Genomic DNA, 18,843 nt, shown 5'->3' on the forward strand with positions numbered 1-18,843 from the left:
TAGAATACCCGGGAAATAATAATAATAATAATAATAATAATAATAATAATAATAATAATAATGGGTGGTTCATAGTTGGGGCACTTCTACAAAAAAAGAAAGAAATGTAAAAAAAGAAGCCCTACCTTTGTTCTGTCAAACTCAGCTCTAATGCAAGAAGTATTTGGAGAAGGGCATCAAGCACAGAGCAATTTTTCAAGCTTGTTTTATATTTTAAAAACTGATTGGATTAAAAAGAAGCAAGTACAGGAGGGCCAGTCAGAAAACCTGTGAGCCACATGAATTTATTTTATTTTTTAAGGTAGACAGCCTGCTTAAAGCGTGTGAAGATACAGAGGGAGAGAAAAAACAGCGCTGGATTCAGAAATAGAGGTGTGTGTCCTTTGGGGAGGAAACACAGGAGAGCGCAAGCTTACTTAACAGTACGAAACAACACACCAATCACTGTTTGCAGGAACACAGTAAGCCAACTTGAAGAATGACCATCCAATGTCTTTCAAAATTCCCACGAAACTTTCTTTTCTACTTTCAACTGCTGAATGTTGCTTTTCCCAGCCTCTCCTTCCTCACCAAGCTTCCTACTGTGTCTCACTTATGTGTCTGCTTGGACCCTTGGGGTGGTCATTGCAGGTAAGATTGATGCCCTGAGAAAAGTGTTTTCTAAGCTAAAATTACCTGATGGTAATTTTACCTGGGATGCACATTCTATGGAGGCTGCAGCCTACAGACCCAACACCTGTATCCTGGTTTAGCATTTGGCAATGCCTATATAATGCTATCTCATTATTGTCTGGAGGCAGGGGTCCGCTTTCTAGAAACCAGAAAGTTTACTGGCAAGAAAGGTGGCTCTTCCTGGGGGATCTGTTACCGCTTAGCTTCTGATGTTTCGCCTTTTTAAATCATGGAAGAGCCCTCTTTAAACTGCTCACAGCAATTCCCGTCACGGGGGACATGTGTTTTTATTCTGGGATCATTTAACATATTCCCCTCTTTCTCAAATGCCAGGCATTCCGCCATCTTTTATGTTACTTTACCTGAAAGTGGAAACATGTTGTTGTTGTTGTTGTTGTTGTTGTTGTTGTTGTTGTTGTTGTTGTTTATTTATACCCCTCCCATTTGGCTGGGTTTCCCCAGCCACTCTGGGCGGCTTCCAAGAAAATATTAAAATACAATAGCCCTTCAGATATTAAAAGCTTCAGGAAACATATTCCCTAAATATGTAGTTGCTGCCTTCCATGTTTGTTTTCCTAGTGGCACTAGAAAAGCCCCCTCAGTGGTGGAAATAGCTACCTGACCGCTTTGGGGGAGAATCCAGCCACAACTTGCTTTTACTTTTGAAATATTATTCGCTGTGTTGCCAGCAAAACAAGAAGTTTTTTTTACAAGAAATCAAGACATCATCATTACCTGTCCTCCACCAGCTGGTCCCAGGGCAGGCTACACCAATTTAAAATTCAGAAATGAAAAACAATTAACCAATACTGTATGTTACATTTCCACCGCCAACTGGATCACAAGATGAGGTTGCAATCCACAGCATATTTACTTGAGAGCAGGTTCTGCAGTAAATATCTTTAGGACCAGGGGGCTAGAATTCTCAGAGTTTATACAGATGTTTCTCAATGGGCCAAAAGCAAGAGGATCTCCAAGGCCTGTTGAAAAAGGGAGAGTTACAGGTAGGTAGCCGTGTTGGTCTGGCATAGTCAAAACAAAATTATTATTTTTTTTCTTTCAGTAGCACCTTAGAGACCAACTAAGTTTGTCATAGGTATGAGCTTTTGTGTGTTGGTCTCTAAGGTGCTACTGGAAGAAGAAAAAAATATTTTGTTTCAAAAAAGGGAGAGTCATTATTAAATCTATCGCAAATTCTGAATAGTCTGTGCAGAAAATGTGCTTATTAGAAAATCCTTTCTCATAAGAATAATAAAGCACAAAAATGTGACTTCCTAAGATCTATGAATCCTCAGTTGCTTTGTTTGCATAGGATCTGGTTGTAGACTTCACTGAGAAGATTTGGTTACTTTGTAGGTAGACCATGCTGGACCAGTTGCAGGAAAAAAAAAAGTGAATTATGATTGAGTTCAAGTCCAGAAGCATAACCGTATGGGGGCCTCCTGCCCTCAAAACTGCACAAATATAATAACAGAACTACTACAGGAAGTGCACCTAACAAAGCAGGTATTATGGGGTCTAGGAAAACCTTACACTACTACCAGTTTCTACTAATTCATACAGTCATGTCTTTCTGCAGTGCAAAAAGATGCAAGGCCAGGTACAGTCTAAAAAGTGTGGATTAAATATATTCATGTATTTATATTTTGAACAAAATTACTCAATTTCAACCCATATTGGATCCCCACACCAGAATATAATAGAATTTCAAAACTGGAATGCATAAAATCACATAATGTGATTACAAGCAAATAAGACTACAAGCAAATAAGTTAAGGTCATGAAAAACACTTTAATTCAGAAGTTTGATAATTGTAGAATCATAGAATTGTAGAGCTGAGGGGGACCCCGGGGATCATCTAGTTTAATCCCCTGCAATGTAGGAATAAAATACAAAGTATTTATGTCCTTTATGGATCTAGCTCAGGAGAAAGTTCCAAAGCTGGGAGAACACAGCAGAAATCGCTTTGATTTAACTTGGTGCAAAGAATGAATAAGGTGTGGGGCCTAAAACCTGTGGAGAATCACAAGAAAAACAAGCATTGGGTGTATTTTTAACTGCCTCCCAAATAGCTTTGTGTGAATCCTTCGTTTGATCTAAACACTATTATGTTTCATTTTTGTTTTTTTAATAATGATGATGATGATGATGATGATGTATTTATTTATACCCCATGCATCTGGATGGGTTTCGTTCACATAAGTAATGCTCACCATACCTGTGTAAAACCGCTTTGAGCTTTTGTTTTACAATCAAGTGGTGTATAAAATTTATGAAACGGAAATAAATACTAGATAAATAAATAACTGGCTACACGATCATGTAGACAAACATGAATGTTGAAGCAGTGAACTGAGTGGTCACAAAGAAAGCAAGGGGAAATTGTGGGAATCAGAGGGTTGGTTCCAGGCTAAATCATGCTTTAATCTGACTGAAACTTATGGGGCAAGTGAGCCAAGAAGGCTCAGAAACAGTGTAGGCTTGTTCACACAATACATATATACAAGTTGTCTTTACACAGGTCTTGATGATTTGTGCAGCTCAGCTATCACTGATATAGAGACTGTACCACTCATTGAACCTTACCTGTGAATAAATGTATGAGTTTGCAGTTCAATTATTTGTGTACACAGGTACCCAAATTGCGTACACAGATTGTGCATTCACTAAACGTGTGAACACCCTTCCGGTATGGAGGGCGGTGTTAGTGTTAATGAAAACAAACTGAGGTTTATTTTGCTTCTTCAGACATACATTGGGGGGGGAGCCCAAAATACAAAACAGAAAAAGTAACTTGCACTCCGTTTTACATTGCAGCAGAAAAGGAGCACAGAACTATTTCTTATACAAGAATTTAATGAGAAAGCTGGGGGGAAAGGCGCCCTAATGAGAAACAGTTCTCTAAACTTGATCCCACATACATACCTCGAATCTGCCAGTTGCTGGCACATTTCCACTGGGTGAAGTTTGAAATTGAGGTAGTTTTTATCTGTTTGCATCTAACTGCTGATAGCAGAAGCTTGCAACTGGTATGTGAATAAAATGAAATGTATGTGCATTTTCAGCATGTGGTTTTTAACATTAAGCAGTTGTTCTCCCAAGTCTTAAAGCATCGGTATATTTTTTAAAATAATAATTTACTTGGACAATTGTATATCTGAGACTCTGGTTTTATTTTTCCCACTCCTTACTTTTTCCTCCATCAAAGTATGTTGGAATTTGTAACCATGAAGATACATAATTTATTAGCCTTAGCCTTAAATATATATATATTTCAATCGTAAGCTTTTTAAACCAGCCTCCCAGTGCTGCTTGATAAAGCTACAGCTCCATCTAGTGTCTCCACAGAAATCCTGAACATTTATTTTGTGCCAGTTTTTCAGAACCAATTAATACACGCACACACACACCTGCCTAGAAAAAGGCTACAGAGGTTTTTTAAAAAAATTGGAAATAAAGGTTATTAGGGGAAAATATTCAAACAATTATTGAATTCTCCCCTCCCCAATTTAAATAAGAATAAGGCTTTAAGCAAGAAGGTTTTCCAGCAGAGTGAATTTTTCAACATTTACTTCCTCTACTTGACATTACTCTATGTAACCCAATAATGTTTCGTGCAGAGCTTTTAAATGCATCCACCGTTCTTTCCCTCACAATTTCAATTCAGTCCTCTGCATCGTTTGTGTTCTAGCCTCAACAACTTTGTGGAACAAAAATGCTATTATTCACACTGATCAGAATGTGTCGCGGCAAAAAACCGAAAACCTTTCATAAGCATCCTGCACCTAGAATTCTTAGCAGTCAATCACCCAGCCTTCCAGTTTCCAAATCCCTCACAATTCCTTAAACCAGATTATAAATGCATAGCTGCCAAGTTTTCCCTTTTCTCGCGAGGAAGCCTATTCAGCATAAGGGAAAATCCCTTAAAAAAAGGGATAACTTGGCAGCTATGTAAATGGTACCAGCAATATATCACAAACTGCTCAGTCAAATGTTCAGGCGTAGTTCTTTCTTGAGCAGTGACTCCTAGATATTTAATATCTGGATATTTGTTAGCGGTGCTGTTGTTCGGAGGTAAACAGAGCATTAGGGGAAAGTGAGAAGCAAAACATGCCATGTCCATCAAAATGCAAGGAGGGGTTTGGGACTTTTGTCCCCTGAAGGATAGGCTGGTTCTGGAATAAAAGGCAGCTCATTACATCCTTGTCTTCAGTCATCTAGAAATGGCGATAGGGAGTAACACCAGATGTTCTTCCCTTGGGGTTAAAGGAATTGACTGTCTCTTGTGGTTCTCTTCCCATTGCCTGAAAGCCCCAAGGAGACGGTATAATGTTTTGCCAATTCACCGTTAGGCTTCCCCGCAAAGGCGTGGTTGGAAGCATACTAATGTCTCCGTTCCGTTTTGTTGAATATTCAGTTCATGACCAATCAAATCATGCTCCTCTTTAATACAAATGAAAGCATGCATGTTTCTAATACATAAGAAGGGGCCAGGATAGATTCGTTCTATTCATAATATATGCATCGATTCCAGCTATGGAACTTTTATTCGCAAAAAAAGAAAGACAGGAGTTGTACAAGCGAATTTTCTGCCATATCCACTTTTTGCCACAAGTAGTGAGGCGGTTTCTGAATGCAGTAGGTATATGTTAATCCTTTCTATGATCAGAGCCTTAGATTGTCTAGTAGTATATGTATTTCTAATTAAATCTCATTTGTAATAAAATACATTAAACTGTTAGAAACTACTGTAGTGTCAGAGGGCCGAAGAATGTACATGAATCTCATACTACAATATTGAATCTTCATGTCAGAACTCTGGAAAGTAGTGAGCAGGAGTATAATTAATACATATTAACATAGAAACTGTGAGACATAGGAGCACTGGGATCTAGTTATATTTTCCCTTTTCTTTCTTCTTGGGCAAATCTAGAAGCTTTCCAAGTCAGCCTTTTAAAGTGTCTCTATATTATCATAAAACTCTCACAAAGCTAGACATATGTGAATGTTAATGAAAATGGGGTAATAAATATTTGTCCTCAGTTTTATCCCTCAGATATTGGGCTGGGAAAACTTTGAATTAGTAAAAACCAAAAAACCTAGAATTTGTGATGCCGTGTAAAATAATTGGAGCTGCACAGAGAAGCCTCTCTATATTCTCCAGCCTGCTTGTGAGCAAAGAAATTGGCGAGACCATTTTAGCAAATTTCTTCAAGAGGAAGGCAAAATTCTCCAATAGAGTTTATTAAGAGGAGGTTCAGTATCACCAGTAACAGTAGCTCAGTTTCTTTCCCTTTTCCTAAGGATCATTCATTCATTCATTCATTCAGCAGCAGCTATGTTGGCAGTCTGGCCACCATTTTGCATCTTTATAATGCTCCACACATAGGATGATTCTGGAATATTGTCATTTGGAAATGGAACCACAGGAAAAGGGGGGGGGGATACTCAGCTGTTCATATAAAAATTCTGCAAAGCAGTCTTTGAGATTTTGGTGGGTGGGAAAATCTCAGAAATTTCACTCCACTCTAAAAACAATCAGAGATGCAGGTACCCGCCCTGTGGAACGCCCTCCCACCAGATGTCAAAGAGAACAACAACAACCAGACTTTTAGAAGACATCTGAAGGCAACCCTGTTTAGGGAAACTTTTAATGTTTGATGGATTTCTGTATTTTAATATTTTGTTGGAAGCCGCCCAGAGTGGCTGGGGAAACCCAGCCAGATGGGTGGGGTATAAATATTATTATTATTACTATTATTATTATTATTATTATTAAGTAAGCCCTGTTGAGTTCAGTGGGATTCCAGTCTAATTGTGTATAGGAGTGGAGCCTTAAAGCATAGCTGCCAAGTTCTCCCTTTTTTAAAGGGAAATTCCCTTATGCTGAATAGGCTTCCTCGTGAGAAAAGGGAAAACTTGGCAGCTATGCCTTAAAGTTTTTATTTAAGCATGAATTTAGGAAGATGATCTGAATGAATGTAAGTATTGAAATGTACTAGAGGTCAAATATTTGGCCTATTCTGTTTAATCAATAGGACAAATTCATTTCCCCTGCTTAATAATGTTAATTGTGTTATTTGTACCCCACCCATCTGACTGAGTTGCCCCAGCCACTCTGGGAAGCTTCCAACAAAATATAAAAACACAGCAAAACATCAGACATTAAAAACCTCCCTGTATAGAGCTGCCTCCAGTTGTCTTCTAAAAGTCATATAGTTGTTTATTTCCTTGACATCTAAGAGTCTTCTAAAAGACTTCTGTCTTCTAAAAGTGATATAGTTGTTTCTGTCTTCTAAAATTGATATAGTTGTTTATTTCCTTGACATCAGATGGGAGAGCATTCCACTGAGCGGGTGCCACTACCAAGAAGGCCCTCTGCCTGGTTCCCTGTAACCTCACTTCTCGCAGTGAGGGAACCGCCAGAAGGCCCTTGGAGCTGGACCCCATCATCCGGCCTGAACGATGGGGGTGGAGATGCTCCTTCAGGTATACTTCTTTAGCATTCCTGTCCTCCGGATTTCCAGTCCTTCCTGTACCTGTTCATGCCTCTTACCAATAACTAGCCCACTGGAGTGACCAAATACAAAGGAAAGCAGCTCTCCTGTAGCTCTATAGTTATGCCGGAGGAAGAATATTAGCAGTGAGGCTTTTCATGCCAGGATCAGAAAGTTGCACCTGTTGATATTCTCTTTTCAACTCAGCTATGAACCGTTGAACTGAACCTTTGCATCAAGTTACTACTCCACAGCACAGAGTTCCTCTTGTCCCAGAGATATTTTCACCCTGATAACCCAAGCATATTTATTTACTTACTTACTTATCTAATAGGCATCTTTCAAGCATATCTATAAACCAGCTCACATAAAAAAAAAAAATCCTACATTAAAGTAAGTGTAACAGTCTGCAGCAGGAAATTGTATATTGATAAGGAATAACATCAGCTGTCTGTCCATCACCCCAAAGGACCTGCTAAAAATAATAATAATTAAACTTGCATTTCCTCACAGTAGCTACAGCAGCTGCTAAACTATATGGCTGACTATGAGGTGGGGCATCCAATGAGAATCTTTGTTGCCTCCCAGTCTTACAATAAACACATCATCGCTTTGAAATAGAGAGGTCTGTTTTCCCCAAATGATAAATAGGTGCAGATTGATTGACGGATATATCATTAGGAGATAGCACCCTTCAGCATAAATGGTCACAGGGTATTTTGCAGTGCAGCAAAATAAGACAACGTAAGGCATCACGAGCCAAAACATAAAAAATATTGTAAACTACCTGAATAACCAATCATCAGCACCATGATTTAAAATTAACCTGCTAGCCTCTAAAGCATAAAAATCTGATTATTATTTTAAAAAAACCTGGTGTCTAAATGAATATGAAGTTGGGACGAGATGTACTTGTGTAGAGGCATTCTTTTTGAAGTTATGGGGCTACCACCAGAAGGGCTCTGCTACAGACGCCTGCATTAAGCACCTTATTTAACATAGGGACCCCCAGGAGAGTTTCATCTCTGGATCTTAATGCACAGGCAAGTCCAATTGTGAGTAGGAGTTCCCACAGATATGTGGGTCTCAAGTCATTCAGTTGGCAGCTGTCAGTATTTGGTGTACAAATGTCAAGTCAGGATCTGGGAGCAGCTTAGCAATAAATCAGAAAGTGCCAGTGAGGTTAACACCTTCTTCAAAGAAACAAAACCGCTCAGGCCTAGTAATCGCAGCCACTCTTCCAAGCAGGTCTTTTCCCAATGAGGACAGAAGGTCCCTGCCTTCCCACCCAAGTAAAACTTAATGCTGTTGTGCTGGTAGTGCCTTTTTTTGCCTAAGTACTGAAATACAGCTCTTATTATTCTAGTATGGGGGTGACACTGGTGTGGCCTGGAAACAGAACTGAGCAGGGCAACCATATTAAAGATGGGATGTGCCACATGCCCAGATTCTGCTCAGAAAAACTGAGCACCACCCCAACTTCTTACCTTACTTCTAATTACAGCAGCAGAGTCAGGCTCATAGTATCACAGCTGACATCAGCTTCAAGAGCAAAGCATGTGCTGATCATGTAAAAAAAAAGGCTAAATATGTAGGATGCAAAGCATGATTTGCAAATAATTGTTTTCTGTGCTTTTATAAACTTAAATTATGTACATTTGCATCATACATATTTAGCCTATTTTTTAAAAGTCATGGCTGATAGCAAAGACCTTGCAACTTCACTGCAATTGCCTATTTTAGAAAAAGAAAAGGTGACCACTGGACGAGGAGCAATGATGTCTTCAGTTATATTAAGTTGTTCACTCTTGGGACCGTATAGTTTTACAAGTTTACATTTAATTAATATAATGTTATTATGCATACGTTACATGTAATTATATTATTTGTATGTCAATATTACACTTCATTCCACAAGGGAGTTGAAGTTTCACTAATCAGTATTAAGATATATTTTCCACAGAGCTTTAAAGAAATGTTTGGCGTCTCAGGGAAGGTGGTCGGAAAACACAGTTTCTGAAAATGGCATGGAACAAATCATGTAGGATTCTCCCATCCTTATTTGTTTAGGCTTAAAACTGATCCTGTATTGTCATTCATCAAGGTCCTTTGGTAACATAAGAAATTAGATCACATGGCATGGTTCCTTCTTTGCCCACTGGGGATGAATCAACTCTCGTGGCCCCTTCCTTTGTAACTTGAGTATTCTAACATTTTGGTTGGGTTGGCCAACGTTTGTCTTCCTTTTCACAACAAAAAAAGCCTGGTGCTGTCACTTCAAGCCCAGCAGCACGCAACAATATTACATTGTACTGTAGTGTTGCTCTATTCCAATGGGCATTTTGACCCAGATTTAGAAGTGAATGGTACCAGGTGGTTGGGGGTAGCTAAGTCACCCGGAAGTAGTTCAGCTTCTCCCCTGGAAGTCAACAGTATTCCTCCGCTTCACTTCCAGTGAGGTGAATCCATCTGTGAAAGTAGGGAGGGGGTATTGAGCCAACCTGACTTCTAACATGACTGGAACAGTGTGGGGCAGTCTCCTTGAAGTAGCAAACACCCTTTTCTCAGAATATGAGAACTGTTCCTTACATGGTAACTCTGTTTTCAATTTGTATTGCGTTTTGAAGCTGTGAAAAGTTTAGCAAAATGCATACACTCATGACATCGCATGGAGATTTGTTTCCTAAAGTTCTAAGGGAAGTGTATTCTAAAGCTAATATTTAAAAGATTATCTGGGGGCAGCATGACCCAAGATCTGTAGAGTAGTACACTCATTTGAAAGATTGGGTGTGTAAGGGACAAGACCCATCTTATCAGGAAGGCTGTACCACACAAGGTAAGAAGTGGACCTTTCGTGTTGTGGCACCTACTCTATCAAATCCCCTCCCTTTGAATATGTGCCATCTCCGCTATCTTACTGGCATCTACAAAGGACCTTCCTCTTTCAACCAGCCTTTTAAGCTGAGATCTCTCCCAGTATTTTTTTTCTGCAGTGGAATTGTTTTTATTGTTTTATCTATCACTTGTTGCTTGCCGCTCTGGAACCCTTTAGTAGGAAGGTCAGGCTCTAAATTCAATAAATAAATAAATATGTAAAATAGAGATGCTGCGGTCTCACTACAAGCCCCTTTCCTTCAAAACATACACCAATTGCACCTATTTTCCTCTGCTAAATGTTGGAGGGTATGAATAATTAAGGTTCTCTGGAAACCATGCCTGCAGATTCCACACAGCTTGAGCACAGTGTGATGGGTCGTGTGTGTGTGTGCGTGTGCGTGTGTGTGCGCGTGTGTGTAACGAAAGGCCAAAAACAAAGTGAGCAATAAATAGAAATAAGTAAATGCATGCTTGCTTACTTTGCAACGGATTTGTGACACACATATATTTCATCTGCCTGAGATGAAAGGGGATATCCTGCAAATAATACATGGAATTATTTTTCTGATCATATGTCAAGATAACGTGGCTGCTATATATTCATGATTAGTTGTATCTTGAATGACCTGATATTCACTTGTTGCTGAAATCAATTTGTAATTTGCAATGGGAAGCAGAATCCATCCTAATTTGACGGGCAATAGCATTCGAAAAATACCTGCTATTGTCTGAAATTATGTGTAGAATTATAGAGTTTTGGAGTTTGAAGGGATCTTTTAAAGCATCCAGTCCAAATGCAGTGTCAGGAAGACAGGAATCTTGCAGTTACAGCATGCCTGAATGTTGACCACTAATAAATAATAATAATAATTTTTTATTTATACCCCGCCCTTCCCAGTCAAAAAACGGGCTCAGGGCGGCTCACACCAACAAAACCACAATAAAACATAAAAACAATTAATTAAAATACAGTACTGTATTAAAATTTAAAATGCAGCCTCATTTCAAGTAGTCCATAAATCCAGGCCATGAGGGAGGAAAACACAGGGGTCAGGCTAAGTCCAACCCAAAGGCCAGGCGGAACAGCTCTGTCTTGCAGGCCCTGCGGAAAGATGACAAATCCCGCAGGGCCCTGGTCTCCTGGGAAAGAGCGTTCCACCAAGTCGGGGCCAATACTGAAAAGGCCCTGGCTCTAGTAGAGGCCAATCTAGCCACCTTATGGCTCGGGATCTCCAGAGTATTGTTGTTTGTGGACCTTAAGGTCCTCCGTGGGGCATACCAGGAGAGGCGGTCCCCTAGGTACGAGGGTCCCACTCAGAGTCTGCTTAAACGTCTCCCATGAATGAGGGCCCACCACGATGGGAGAACAGGAGAAGATCGCAGTGGCAGCAGCCTGACTTAGGTGGCACAATGCGTTGCACCAGCCCTAATTGTATTAACCTTTTAGCCACTACATCATAGGGCTGGCACATGCTGATCAACCTGTGATCTACAAAACCACCTAGAAGCTTTCTGCATGCAGTGCTGCTAAGCCAGGTCTCCCCTCCTCTATATGCTGACTACGTCAGGCTGCATGTCATAGGACATGCCCCCATTGGAGAAGTTGAAGTGCCGTATCACATTCCTGGATTTGCATGAAGTCCAGGCAGGAGCGAGGAGCAAAAGAAAAGGTCGGGTTTACACAACTGCAGAGGTTTGAATAAAATGGGGATGGAGAACACAGGGGAGCTGCGAGGATGCGGGGCTTAGAATAATAGAATTGTAGAGTTGGAAAAGACCTGGAGGATCGTCTAGTCCAGGCATCCCCAAACTGCGGCCCTCCAGATGTTTTGGCCTACAACTCCCATGATCCCTAGCTAACAGGACCAGTGGTCGGGGAAGATGGGAATTGTAGTCCAAAACATCTGGAGGGCCGAAGTTTGGGGATGCCTGGTCTAGTCCAACCTCTTGCAATGCAGGAAGATGCAGCTGTTTCATATGGGAATCGAACCCCTGAACTTGGCGTTATCAGCACCACACTGTAACCAACTAAGCTATCCAGCTGGCTTGAAAGTTCTGTGAGGGGATGGAGGTTTGGGTGAGGTATAAAGCAAACAGGAGGCGTTGGCAGGGTTGGCTAGCAGCCTGTAGTGTGGGGGGGGGTACCTAATTTCAGGACTTTACATTTATCTCTGTTGAACTTCATCTTGTTGGTTTTGGCCTGCTGTTTCAGCTTGTCCAGTTCGTTTTGAATCTTGAAACTCAAAGCTTAAAACTCATTTTGAATGGCATCATTCCCCCCCCCCTTCTCAGAACAATGCAGACTTTGCCTTCAGGTGAACCTGAAGCAGCTGATACAGTTGGATAAAATCTCAACACTCAGGTAGGATTAGGTATATATTTCTTTAAGAGAGGAAAGAATTGTTCCTGCAAGTTTCTGGAATCTAGAAATCTGTTGTCCGGCCATCTCAGAATACACCCTTTCTATCACCCGAGAAGTGGAAATTGCTTATCTATATCTTTTATATAACAATTACAACTGTGTAAATTACAAATTCATAAAGAGGAGCAGCCAAATAGGTCTTGCATCCTGAAGACTGATCTCATGTTTACAATTTGTTGTAGAGTATTTAAATATTCCCCTTTAAAAACAAGTCTAATCATTTCATTTATGCCACACACACACACACACACACAGAGAGAGAGAGAGAGAGAGAGAGAGAGAGAGAGATGAAGCTGAGACAGATGAATTTTTAAGAAGATCAATGAAGCAGTATATGATCTAAGAGTTGCATCCTAACATCCAGGGGGAGCAAGAGTTATTAAGCCAAGTGAAAGAGACCATGCTTTTGTCCTAAACCAGGCATCCCCAAACTTCGGCCCTCCAGATGTTTTGGACTACAATTCCCATCTTCCCTGACCACTGGTCCTGTTAGCTAGGGATCATGGGAGTTGTAGGCCAAAACATCTGGAGGGCCGAAGTTTGGGGATGCCTGTCCTAAACTGTCATTTCAATTCACGGAATGCGCCCCAATATGCTAGCATGCAACAGAGTGGAAAATCCATTTTAGTTTTGGGTTCAATATGTCAACACTTCATTCATTTCTTTTTATTTATTAAATATATATCCTGCATTTCCTCCCAAGGAAGCCCAGGGTGGCACTTTATGGGATCACTCATTAGCTTTAGATAGAGAACATTTCTAATTTTCCAAACTCACCCAAAAATTTCACTGCAGTCATAAAGAGTCATCTAGTCCTAACCCCTGCAATGTAGGTAGATGAAAATGTAAACCATCACTTCACAAGGTAGATAAGGTTCATCTGATAGCTCCTACTCCCAAAAGTCACACCACCTTTCTTTAAAAAGAAAAAAAGAAAAAGCACTGAACTTGAAAATATCAGTTTTCATTACAGCATCATAACATTGGATAGAATCAGTAATCAATTGTAACTTTGGCCCTGTAACTGTAACTGTAGCATGGTCCACCTTTTAAAGTGGTTCACATTATAACTTCATCCCCTTGTACCTTTCTGTGCAGATGTAATTGAAGATTTTGACAGTGTAGGAGTCCACATATTTTTGGCAGGCAATGTGAGTTTCATCTGGTGTGCCAAATCCCTCACAGGAAGAATTGAACTTTTATCTATAGACAAGTTCATGATTTGATCACTTCGGTTCAATTAAAGGCGTATTCATTCAAAGACGATACCTTTTCGTGAAATCGCTTCTCACATTCAAACATGTATTGAGAAATTAAGTGATGTACAATCATGTATAAATTGTTCCTTGTTGCTTTTTAGTGTTCTGTTCTGCCTGCATCCCCTGGACTCTCAGCAATCACGTCAATTACTCCCACCTTAAGAAAAAAGAATCATTTTATGGGGGGGGGGGAATTCTGCACACGGTGGGGGGGGGAATTCAAGTAAGTATAAAACCTTATGCCCTGCTTTCTGACATTGGGGCCCATTCTCTCTGTGCTAATACTGACCTCTGGTGACCATGTGCGGCATGTTCAATTAGACCTGACACAGAAGTCACATTTCAGAGCAACCTCTTGGAGAATCACTAGAACTGCTTTCATACCAAAAGCATATGGCAAGAACTCCCCATCCCCTGTAGCTGAAGGGCATCACATGTACTCTAGGTACACCTGTAAATGTAAGAGGTATTTATACCACCCAGTCTCAAGGATGAATATTGTACAATTGTGGAAAGCTCAGTTGGTTTATTTTCTCTTCCCCTTGCTTGAAAATTCACTTAGAATTAGAGACTGGTTAACTTCTCTGGTGTAGAATTGTAGGGTTGGAAGGGGGGGTCCCTTCTAGTTAAACCCTCTGCAATGTAGATAGTTACCATTTTAAACCATCACTTCCCAAGGCGGATGAGGCTCACCTAATAGCTCCTCCGTCCCAAAGTTGCATCGCCATTGACTTGAAAATATCTGTTTTCATAATGTTGGATAGAAAAAGAACAGCAAATTGGGGAACTGGTTTCAGTTACAATTCTAGCAAATTAAAAATCCAGGCAGAAAGCATAAACAAAAATGTGTTGGAAGAAACTGAGCTATGGAGAGAGGTGTTGTCGGAAAACGAGACTTCAGAAGGTCACTGAGCCAACTACCCTGGTGCAACTTATTTTTTTTATTTTGTTGAAAGCTAGTCTTTTTTCTTCCATAAGTATTTATATTTAAGCAGGCTGACAATTATGAGAAGTAGCTGTTTGAATCCCACCTCATATAAATAAGTACACACCCCTGTCAAAGGTAAGCAGAGAGAGGAAGCATAAATGATTTCAACTGCAGTCACACAACCATTCATATGAGTATAGAATTGGGTAGAAATGCTGTATAGAATTACATTGCGTTCATGTGATTTTTTTATGCTTAACATCTATGTATTTTTATTTATTTTCAGTGGGTATGATCCATTTAAAATATAAGTATTTTTAAGGAATGCTGTTCTGAAATCCGTCCACCAGTTTCTCAAAACTTCTCTTCCTCTGAGAAGCCTGCCTCATTCTCATGGCACTTGAGAATTTCAGTGGGTGCTTACCTTACCAGGAAGGGAATGAGCGGCGCTGTGGATTAAACCACTGAGCCTCTTGGGCTTGCCAATCGGAAGGTTGGTGGTTTGAATCCCCACAACGGGGTGAGCTCCAATTGCTCTGTCCCAGCTCCGGCCAACCCAGCAGTTTGAAAGCACACCAGAGCAAATAGATAAATAGGTACCGCTGTGGCGGGAAGGCAAATGGTGTTTCCTTGTGCTCTGGTTTCCGTCACGGTGTCCCATTGCAGGAGAAGCAGTTTAGTCATGCTGGCCACATGACCCAGAAATCTGTCTGCGGACAAATGCCGGATCCCTCAGCCTGAAGTGTCGCCCCCTATACAGTGGAACCTCGGGTTACGGACATAATCCATAACAGAGGCACGTCCGCAACCCGCAGCGTTCGTATCCTGCAGCGCCACGTCTGTGCATGCGTGTGACGTAATTTGTTGCTTCTGCACATGTGCAGGCGGCGAAACCCGGAAGTAACCTTTTCTAGTACTTCAGGGTTTTCCGCGGTACGGTGCCTGAAAACGCATAACCCGAAACGTCTGTAACCCGAAGTACCACTGTAGTCACCTTTAAATTTTGAGACTTGAGAATGCTATATGTGTGTTTCTTTCCTGTAAGCACTTTTCCAGCTCTCTACATACACCCTGTCTGCCTGCCCACATTTTCTGATCTGAAAAAGTTACCTCCCGATGTCTTCCTCCGAGATGGAACTGATGTGTGGCATAGCAGACCCCCAGCGAGATGATTTGTAAAATGCCCATTGGAACGGCGCGGAAATTTGCTCTTGCCTTCAACAATTTTCAAATATTTAAGTACAAACACTTGAAAGGAATAACTTTTAACAAATAGGTCCAGCCATTGTAGTGCGCTCAGCAGTTCCTTTCAGTTTTCTAGGTGCGCTTTTGAAACTCCTGACTCTCTCTAGCTCAGTCATGGAAGCGACTGACTCTAAACCCAACCTGTTACTGCTGCAGAGCACGCCCAGGCTTGCATGCAGCCAGGGGGAGTCTTGTTTTTTCTTTTACTTTGAACAACAAACAGCCATGCCACGAGAGCCGCTTTCTTCGCTCTTTCAAAAACAGTTTGCCATGCAGCATGGGGCACTGCTGTTTGAAAAGCCCACCTGGGCATGTGGAATTAGCTGAGCAGCCCTATGGATCCTTGCTTCTATATGCTCATAATATATTGACACGGTCCTGCGACAAAAGTTAAAGCAAGCGAAGCTATTGACAATGTGAAATGACCATTATATTATTGTAACGTTCCATTGATGCTTCAAGGCTGCACCTTTTAAGTCAATGGCATTTAACAGTGCAGGTTGGTGAGCCTTCGCCTGTTAATGATGCCGCGAAAACCCTGTAGATGTGAAAGCTTGCATTTACCCTTAGAAAAACCTATGGGGAATAATAATAAATTTATAGACTTTTCTTAAAAAGTGTTTTCACATTTGATTGCTAGCTATTTGTCAGTTAAGACAAAAGGTTAAAAAGACAGCAGGAATTCATTTTACTCGGTATTTAAGTTTTCTGTTAATGATAGGTTTGCCTTAGAAGTTTTACAACATTTAATTAGGTTGTTTAAAACGTCCTCTGATGCAAAATGAAAAGGAATATTAAGTGACATGTAGCATGTTATTATTATTTTTTCTTTTTTAAAAAAGAAAAAGCAGATTTCACTCTGTCTTTGAGTCAAGTGGGGGGAATAGACCCCAGAGCCTCAGATCATTTGTCCCAAATTAATTATCAGTTATTGAATAATTAACGATCCTTGACAACTCTTTTAATGATTAACAAATCAATGGAACCACTGGAGTCTCTCTCTCTCTCTCTCTCTCTCTCTCTCTCTCTCTCTCTCTCTCTCTCTCTCTCTCTTCTCTCTCTCTCTCTCTCTCTGGTCTAATGATGGTAATATAATACTTCCTTGAAAAACTTGCAGATGACCAGAAAATAACAACCCCTTCTTCATGCAAGAAACTGAGAGACCAAAATAAAATATTTCTCAACAGAAATATTACAGCATTTTTTTCCAGTTCTAAAAATAAGCACATGCACTTCTCCATTATAGAGGAAATGTATGCCCTTAAAAATAAAATAAAAATAAAAATGTGTGAATTAAACAACAAAAAAATATGATACACAATCCTAGATGCACAATTCTAGGATATTTCTTTAAACCTGACATTTAATTTGTATACCTGTTTCTTTATTTAGACGATTTAAAATACCACCCTTTGCATAAGCCACAGGGCTGTTCACAACAAAATGGTTTAAATACATAAAATCCATCAAAATGGCACCATCCTTTAAAAGTCACTGAATACCAAACTAGGTAACTCCTCCTGCAAATGGCTACCGACAAAAAGGATTCGTCGTAATGAACCGCCTAAATGAACACCTCAGTAGGGAAGGAGCTCCACATACAAGGAGGTGCCACTGAGGGGGGAAAGGCTTTTTCCTGGGACTCTATACCAGGGGTTGGCAAACTAAGGTCCCCAGGCTGGATCAGACCCACCTGGGTCCTAAATCTGGCCCGCGCCATGAAGCCGGAAGCCGCCACGAAGCCGAGACTCCCGGCGATGGCGACGGGAGGAAGAGGCCGAGCGGCGGCGGCTCTGCCACTCAAACGCCGCACTTGGTTTACCTCAGTGGCATTTGATTGGCAGAGACGTCCTCGCACCTCACTGAGGTAAACCAGGCATGGCATTTGATTGGCAGAGCCGCCACCGCTCAACCTCTTCCTGATGCTGACGCTGACGCCCTGGTGCTCCTATGGGCCAGAGAGTGGAGCGGACCAGCTCGTTCTGCCTACCCACGAGAAGCAGTGATGGTGGTGGGGGTGGCAGCAGCCTCTGGGAGATAAGCGCAGCAGCTGGGGTTGGGGAGGAGGTCTACTTGCCACCCTCGCTCCTTCTTTCAGCCCCCACCCCCAGGTGCCACTTCTCCGAGCCGCCACAAGGTCTGAGGGACAGTGGACTGGCCCCCTGCTAAAAACATTTGCCAGCCCCTGCTCTACACCACATATTTCATACTGCAAAGGGACGGCCAATAGGACCAATATGAAATAAATAAAAAACACAGAACTCTGACTTTCTTGTTTGGGTAAACTAAGGCACTGGCAGCAATAAAACTGTTTTGGGACTGAGACAAAAGTCCAATGCTTTGGGGGGGGGGTATTTCTTTTGCTTCAGGCGCCATATGAGACACTTTGTGCAGAAACAATTTCATCACCACCTTTCTGAAGAGCTTAAGGAGGTCTCTATCTGTGATGGCCTTGTAGGGGGTTTCTTGAGCCGATGGAAGGAGGGTTGTTGCTCTATTCAATATTAATATTTTGTACCTTTAATTTATCATTTTTGTGGAAATCATTTCATCTGGTAGTGTACTTTTTGATGTTTTATTTATTATTTAGAACTACTTCGGTTGTGATCATAATTATGTGATTTTTTTTTCATGCTGTAACTTGTCATGAACAGCATTCATGGGAAGGCAGCATACAAATAAAATTATGTATGTTGGTAGTTCTATGGTAGAATTCTCGCCCGCCACGCAGGAAGCCCAGCTTCAATTCCCAGCCAATGCAAAACATATTTTGTGCTGGATAGCTCAGTTGGTAGAGCAGGGTCATGAGTTTGAGCCCCACGTTGGGCAAAATATTCTTGCATTGTGGTCCCTTCCAACTCTACAATTCTATGGTTCTATTGTTCTTTGTATGTATGTATGTTTCCATAAAACGGTATGAGCCCAACACGGCCAGATTCACC

Source organism: Zootoca vivipara, chromosome 4, assembly GCF_965207765.1.
Source record: "Zootoca vivipara chromosome 4, rZooViv2.hap1.1, whole genome shotgun sequence".
NCBI lineage: Eukaryota > Metazoa > Chordata > Lepidosauria > Squamata > Lacertidae > Zootoca > Zootoca vivipara.